Here is a 7,667-nt window from a genome sequence, read left to right on the forward strand (position 1 = left end):
TACGGTAGGGGGCTCCACTCGATACTAATGGGTGACCTTTAGTACCGGTTGGAGCCCCCTACCGGTACTAACTTCACTCCATAAATCAGGCGTCTTCCTCCTCCTAATCCTCCTCCTGCACGAGCCATTTCCTCCAGCTCTGGCTTCATCCATTCATGGCGAAATAGGGGAGGTGCTTGCCAGATTTTGGACCATTTCGTGGGGATTTCACTTCATTCAAGTGTTTTAAAGGTTAGAAACTTCATCCTCACTTAACACATGGTTAGTGTACTAAGTTTTATGCTTTAGAGCTAGAGTATTTTTTTATTTTTAGAATAATGTACAATGGAATTTTTTTCATTTATATGCATGTGTTATTTAGAGCATATTTGTGATTTTTAGAATAAGCTACAATTTTTTGGATACTATGTTTTGTATTAGTCAAAGTGATATGAGGTTAGAGCAATAATTTCATAGTTTAATCCTTTACAAATATGAGCTAAATAAGTTATGAGGAAAAATATAATTAGTTCATATTTTAATGATTTGCAAATATAAGCGAGATAAATTATGCTACATAGAGATAATAATATGAAAAAGAGGTTGGAATTAGTAATTTTTAGAATAAGCTACAATGGAGAAAAATTTCATTTATATGTTATGTTTGAGCTAAATAAATTATGGAAAAAAATATAATTTATTCATAGTTTAGTCATTTGCAAATATGAGCTAAATAAATTATGGTACATAGAGATGGATACTGCTGCTGGAGGTAGTGGTGATGGTGGGGGCGATCGTCGTTCCTCTCGCGGCAAGGGGAAACCATAGTTGGCCCTTATGATAAGCTGAAGAAAATGAGCACGTGGAAGAGAGTAATGCTTCGTTATTTGGAAATATGTCATGGAAATGCTGTTGCGGCGGGTTAGAAATCTTCTTTGGGTGGTCGTTATACTCCACCGTCAGTTTTGGGTGTTTCAAGTCCACTGAGTACTACAGTAGCAGGAGGCACAAATAAACCACAGGATGAAGCTGGATCAGCGAAACCTTCGTCTTCGCCACCCAAAGATGCTTAAAGTCCTCCTAGATAGTACTCAGTGGATGGTTTGTCGTAGTGTATCATATTGTTTGGGTCTAAAATTTAAATTTGTATATTTCTATCTAAATTTTCAGCAACATTTGAGTTTGTTGTAGTGTATCATGTTGTTTGGGTCTTAATTTTAAATTTATGTATTTCTATCTAAACACTTGATAAGGTTAAATTTTGGACTTTCATTAGAGGCATGGAGTTGGAGAAAAAGAAAAAGTCAGAGAAACCACCGCTATCTGAGCACAACCGCACAATAATAAAGACTTTTCAGAGGAAGAAGAAAAATAGGTCAAGTATTTCATAGCTCGGAATCCAATCTAACCAATCAATTGCCCTACTCCAAGTGCTTTCGGAGTTTGCTAAGAACCTACTTTTATTCGCCAAAGATACAAATCTGACCGCAGCTCAACTTCGAGGGGAGGATCATATCCCAAAGCATGCTGGGGCTGGTAAATAAAAATTTGAGTTAGAGAAAGAGCTTGTGTGGCCGCAGTTGGTGGATCGACTTCCAACAAAGATGTACAGATTGCACCAATGGTACATGGAGGCTTCAGCCATGGGTTTACTCATGCTACAAATTTGGATCGGAGATTAGCATTATTTCTGTGGTAATGCCATTATAAATATGTCGCTCGAGGAACTTTATTTCCTTTACAATCAAGATGCACTTGACAAATCACTCATCTATTCCTAGGTTCTATAAGTGTTTAATTTTTCTCTAACTTCAAAATTCTCGATCTAGTCATTGTGCGATATCTTATCTCCTATTCTTTTTTTTTGTTGACGCTCGTTATTGACATACTTTTAGTACCATTTCAATAGTGTTTTCATGCATATTATTATACTAACCCTTCACTTGGGACCTAAAATAACCCCATATTCGCATATATGTTGTGTTTTGGACCATATTGCAAAATCACAGGAAATACGACATAAGTGAAGGGTTTTCTACAAGTTGGATTTGGACCCAGTCTTTGCTGGATCAATTCACCATCCAAATGCGTCCACATTCGATGAACCATCATTCCAGATGACTTAGAGGCGAAGTATGTGGTGATTTGGCAACTCAATGAATATTTCATGGTCAAGATAAGAGAAACCCAAGATTGGAAGGTTAGAAGGCTCGAAGAAGTAGCAGATCTTGCACAAGGCATATCTCCTTCGTCCGGACTCTGATTGGGGTGAATTTAGTGTCTAAATTGTATGGCTCAAAAAGATCTATAACTTTCGTATAGAAAGTTTTGACGTTTGATGCCAGGAAGGTGGCCAACTCACCTAGGCCAATCGGCTGAGCGGGCCTTGGCCGATTGGCCTCGCCCGTTTGTTACCCCGATCGACGTATCCTTCACCCCACGGCACCTCTAGACTATAAATATGTCCAATTTTCATTAGTACACAGGATCCATCCACCAGAACTGAACGAAACCTAGGGCATTCACCAAAGGGAGCTGTGGGCTGTCACAAGTTTTCGAAGTTGTCTAGGAGATTACTTAGGCCAAGACCTAGCCACCATGGCCTTCCTGCGCAGTTGTGCCATGGTGGGGATCAGGAGCAGAATTAGGTCATCGATACCACTGTTGGGATACGAGGTAGGCTACGCTAGCGCAAATCAAAATTTTCTACCGCGTATAACCAGGAAGAACTGCCGTATAAGGATCACGGGATTACCACTCGACGCACTACTGGTGCGGAAGATGTAGATATGCGTCGATGCAGTGAAGACGATCACGTAGTCGTACGTAGTCGATCAACGTAGTCGTACGTAGTCGATCACGTCCAGCAGCTCCTCAGCAGCTCGTCCACGTGCACAGCAAGATCGCCTCCGGTACCGCGGCTCGTCGTCGGCTCGTCGTGGCTCGTCGGCGGCTCGTCGATGGCTCGTCCAAGTGATGCAGGCGCAACACCTCCAAGGTATCCACACGTGCAGGGAGGAAGCGTCGCAAGCCGGATTGGTATCCACACCTCCAAGAATGTTTTTCACCGCTGTCCAGTGACTCTCACCTGGATCAGATTGGTGTCTGCTTGTCATACTTAGCGCATATGAAATATCTGTGCGAGTACTTATCATTGCATACATGATAGATCCAATAGCCGAGGCATATGGCACTCTACTCATGCGATCCCGCTCATCAGCAGTCGAAGGACACTGAGTCTTGCTGAGATGTATGCCATGTGACATAGGCAAGAACCCTTTCTTTGCCTCTTCCATGCTGAACCGCTTCAACACTTTGTCAATATAAGTATCTTGGCTCAAACCTATAAGCCTTCTCGATCTATCTCTATAGATCTTAATGCCCAGAATATATGCCGCTTCCCCTAAGTCCTTCATCGAAAAACTATTTTTCAGTGAAGTCTTTACGGACTCAAGCATAGGAATGTTATTTCCAATCAGTAATATGTCATCCACATATAAGATTAGAAATACTACAGAGCTCTCACTAACCTTCTTGTAAACACAAGACTCTTCTTCGTTCTTGGTGAAGTCAAACCCTTTGACCACTTCATCAAAACGAATGTTCCAACTCCTAGATGCTTGCTTCAATCCATAAATGGATCTCTGAAGCTTACATACCTTTCTAGCATTTTTCGGATTGACAAAACCCTCGGGCTGTATCATATACACGTCCTCAGCTAGGTTTCCATTCAGGAAAGCTGTCTCGACATCCATCTGCCATATCTCATAATCGAAATATGCAGCTATAGCTAGAATAATCCGAATGGACTTAAGCATCACTACGGGCGAGAAGGTCTCGTCGTAGTCAACTCCTTGAACTTGTCGAAAACCTTTTGCGACAAGTCGTGCTTTATAGATATGAACATTTCCATCCATGTCCTTTTTCTTCTTATAGATCCACTTGCACTCTATGGCTTTAACACCATCAGGCGGGTCAACCAACTTCCAAACTTGATTGTCTCCCATGGACTCTATTTCGGATTGCATGGCACTCTGCCATTTTTCGGAGTCTGGGTCCATCATTGCTTCTGCATATGTCGCAGGCTCATCATTATCCAACAATAATATTTCCCGCATTTCGCGGAGCCTTGCCGACCTTCGTGGTTGTGGCGGTGCTTCTCTTGCCATGTGTATCTCAACTTGTTCTGCTACGTTAGCATCACTCATTGATTCTTGCCCGATTGGCTCATCTTGAACTTCTTCAAGATGCACTGTCTTTCCACTCTTTTCTCCTTTGAGAAACTCTTTCTCTAGGAAAACCCCGTTCCGAGCGACAACCACTTTGCCTTCTGATCGGTTGTAGAAATAATATCCCAAAGTTTCCTTTGGGTATCCCACGAAAATGCACTTATCCGACTTGGGTGTGATCTTGTCCGACTGAAGTCGCTTGACAAACGCTTCACATCCCCAAATCTTTAGAAAAGACAAACTAGGAACCTTTCCAGTCCATATCTCATATGGTGTCTTAACAACGGATTTAGATGGTACCCTATTTAGTGTGAAAGCTGCTGTTTCTAGAGCGTATCCCCAAAATGACAACGGTAGGTCCGACTGGCTCATCATTGATCGAACCATGTCTAACAAAGTTCGATTACGTCGCTCGGACACACCGTTTCTCTGAGGTGTTCCAGGCGGCGTAAGTTGTGGAACAATTCCGCAACTCTTTAGATGATTGCTAAACTCGTGGCTCAAATACTCGCCTCCACGATCAGATCGTAAGGCCTTAATTTTCTTGCCACGCTGATTTTCAACTTCATTCTGAAATTCCTTGAACTTTTCAAAGGTTTCAGACTTGTGCCTCATCAAGTAGACATAGCCATATCTACTGAAATCATCAGTGAAAGTTATGAAGTATTGGAATCCTCCTATAGCCGTCGTGCTCATTGGTCCGCATACATCACTATGTACGAGTTCCAACAAGTCTACTGCTCTCTCAGGAAATCCTGTGAAATGCGTCTTGGTCATCTTGCCTAGCAGCAGCCTCGCATGTCTCGTATGATTCAAAATCAAACGAAGTTAGAAGTCCATCAGAATGGAGCTCTCATGCGCTTTTCACTATATGACCCAAACGACAATGCCACAAGTAGGTAGAACTCAAATCATTAGGCCGAGGCCTTTTAGCACTTACATTACAGACAGGTGAACCATCAAGATTTAAAACAAACAATCCATTCACAATGGGTGCAAAAAGCCATAAACATATTATTCTTAGAGATCACACAACCATTGTTTTCACTCGCAAATGAATAACCATCCTTCATCAAATATGAAGGAGACAAAATGTTTCGACTTAAACTAGGAACAAAATAACAATTATTCAACTCCATAATAAATCCTGACGGGAGGTGGAGTTGCATCGTCCCGACGGTCAAAGCAGCAACTCTTGCATTATTGCCCACGCGGAAATCAACTTCTCCTCTTTCCACGCTTCTACTTCTTATCATTCCCTGCATCGAATTGCAAATATGAGCAACCGATCCGGTATCAAATACCCAAGAATTAATAACTGTATCAGCGAGAAATATGTTGTCTATAACATTAACAACAAGCGTACCTGAGGTAGAAGTACTCTTACTTCCGCCATTCTTCAAGGAAGCTAGGTACTGCTTGTAGTTTCTCTTCCAGTGACCAAGTTCATGACAGTAAAAGCACTCTTTGTCTGGAGCAGGTCCAGGTCCAGCTTTAACCTTGGGCGGTGGGTTTGGCTTGGACGTTCCAGCCTTGCCCTTCTTCTTCCAAGAATTGCCCTTCTTCTTAAAGCTGGGCTTGTTCTGTATCGCCATCACATGGCTGGTACTAGTGTTTTTCTTGATGTCAGCCTCTGCTGTCTTGAGCATACCACACAACTCATTCAATCCCTTCTCCGTCCCATGCATATGGTAGTTCGATATGAAGTTCCCATAGCTAGGCGGAAGAGAGGAAAGAACGAAATCAGTGGCCAACTCTTGGCCCAGTGGGAAGCCTAGCTTCTCCAACCGTTGAGTGTAACCAACCATCTTGATTACGTGTGGTCCTACTGCTGCGCCTTCTGCTAGCTTGCTCTCAACAAAGGCCTTAGACACATTGAACCTTTCAGTCCTGGCCTGTGTTTGGAACATGTCTCTAAGCGCCACGATCATATCGTGCGCCTCATGGTTTGTTTCGAACTGCATCTGCAGCTCGGGTTCCATGCAAGCAAGCATAAGGCAGCTTACTTGAAGGTTAGCATCACATGCTTTCTTGTAAGCATTCTTAGCAGCAGCGGGTGCATCCTCAGCAGGTTCTTCTGGTAGTGGGTTGTCTAGAACATCTTCCTTTTTCTCAGCCCTGAGAACAATTCTCAGGTTGCGGATCCAATCTGAGTAGTTTGTTCCATTCAACTTGTCCTTCTCAAGGACCGAACGCAAAGCAAACGATGTGGTGGTGTTGCTAGGTGCCATTTAATCTACAACAAAAGTAATGCAAAATACACTTAGACAAACGTATCCATGATAGAGCAAATTACATTAAACTATTTTAACAGAATCTACTCCCACAAAAAACAATATCCCTCTATTGAAACTTAGTGATTCAGGATCCACGACTAACAAGTCCACTAGTGAGCTTTAGCATCACCGCTAGTAAACGAGGTAGATCGGTAAGCAACTTTTGATAATCATATCACATATGACTCCTGTTGTTGGATGACATCTCTATGTCTCGGCGTCCAACCTTTATGCCCCAAGGTCCTTAACCGTTAAGATAACCTTGTTAAGCAAACTAACCCTTATGCGTGTAAGTGTCCGACACAAACCCGTCTAGTCAAAGAAAACTAGTGGCACCCTAATTTCATAGACCCACCACTAATTGTACAAGACATGGGACGGTGCAAGTTTTAGTTGGGAGGGCATACTAACTTAAACTTTGTGAGGCATCGTTCTACTTCTAACATCACAGCATGCAGAAAGTAAAACAGAATAGCATTCACACAGTTGTGACACAGTATGGCCCGTTTTCATATGGTGATCTCCATCTCCATAGAACCTGTTCACCATGGTGATCTCCATCTCCATGCTCCATGTGCGCCATCCTCCTGGTGATGAGTCCTCCAAGAACTAGAGCATGCTATTACGCCTAATAGCTAGTAAAGAATCTAGTAATGAAGATTACATAGTTGCTTGGATCATCACAGATTGGTACGCAGACCATTAAATACAATAAAGTGACAACACATATGGCTTCTGCCGTGTTGCCGTACGCGCGACACGCAGGTCACGAATGAGTTACACACATGCATCACATACACAAGGGGGCCATACTGATCACAAGATACATACATACATCCTGCAAAACAGAGTTAGGCGTCCTAACGTTCCAAACTTCGGAGGCCCGAAACTCCATCTTCTAAGCCGAATTTGGCAAATCTAATTTCGCCGAAAACGGCAAAGCCGTTGAAATTCATGTGTAACTTTTTCTGTAGATCAATTTTCGTATAGAAATCGCCTCGATCCGAGATCGTACCGAAAAGTTACGGCTGATTTACCGAAGCATGCGCATACGGCAAAATCTCGACCCCGGCAGTAGATCCCATCTACCATTGCACATCTAATGCGCCTGGCGTATGACTCTGGATCTCAATTCGACCAATCATATTGATCTTCGCTCACTGCAACTGGATTTACGTGTATC

The sequence above is a fragment of the Setaria italica genome, chromosome IX (assembly GCF_000263155.2).
Source record: "Setaria italica strain Yugu1 chromosome IX, Setaria_italica_v2.0, whole genome shotgun sequence".
Taxonomy (NCBI): Eukaryota; Viridiplantae; Streptophyta; class Magnoliopsida; order Poales; family Poaceae; genus Setaria; species Setaria italica.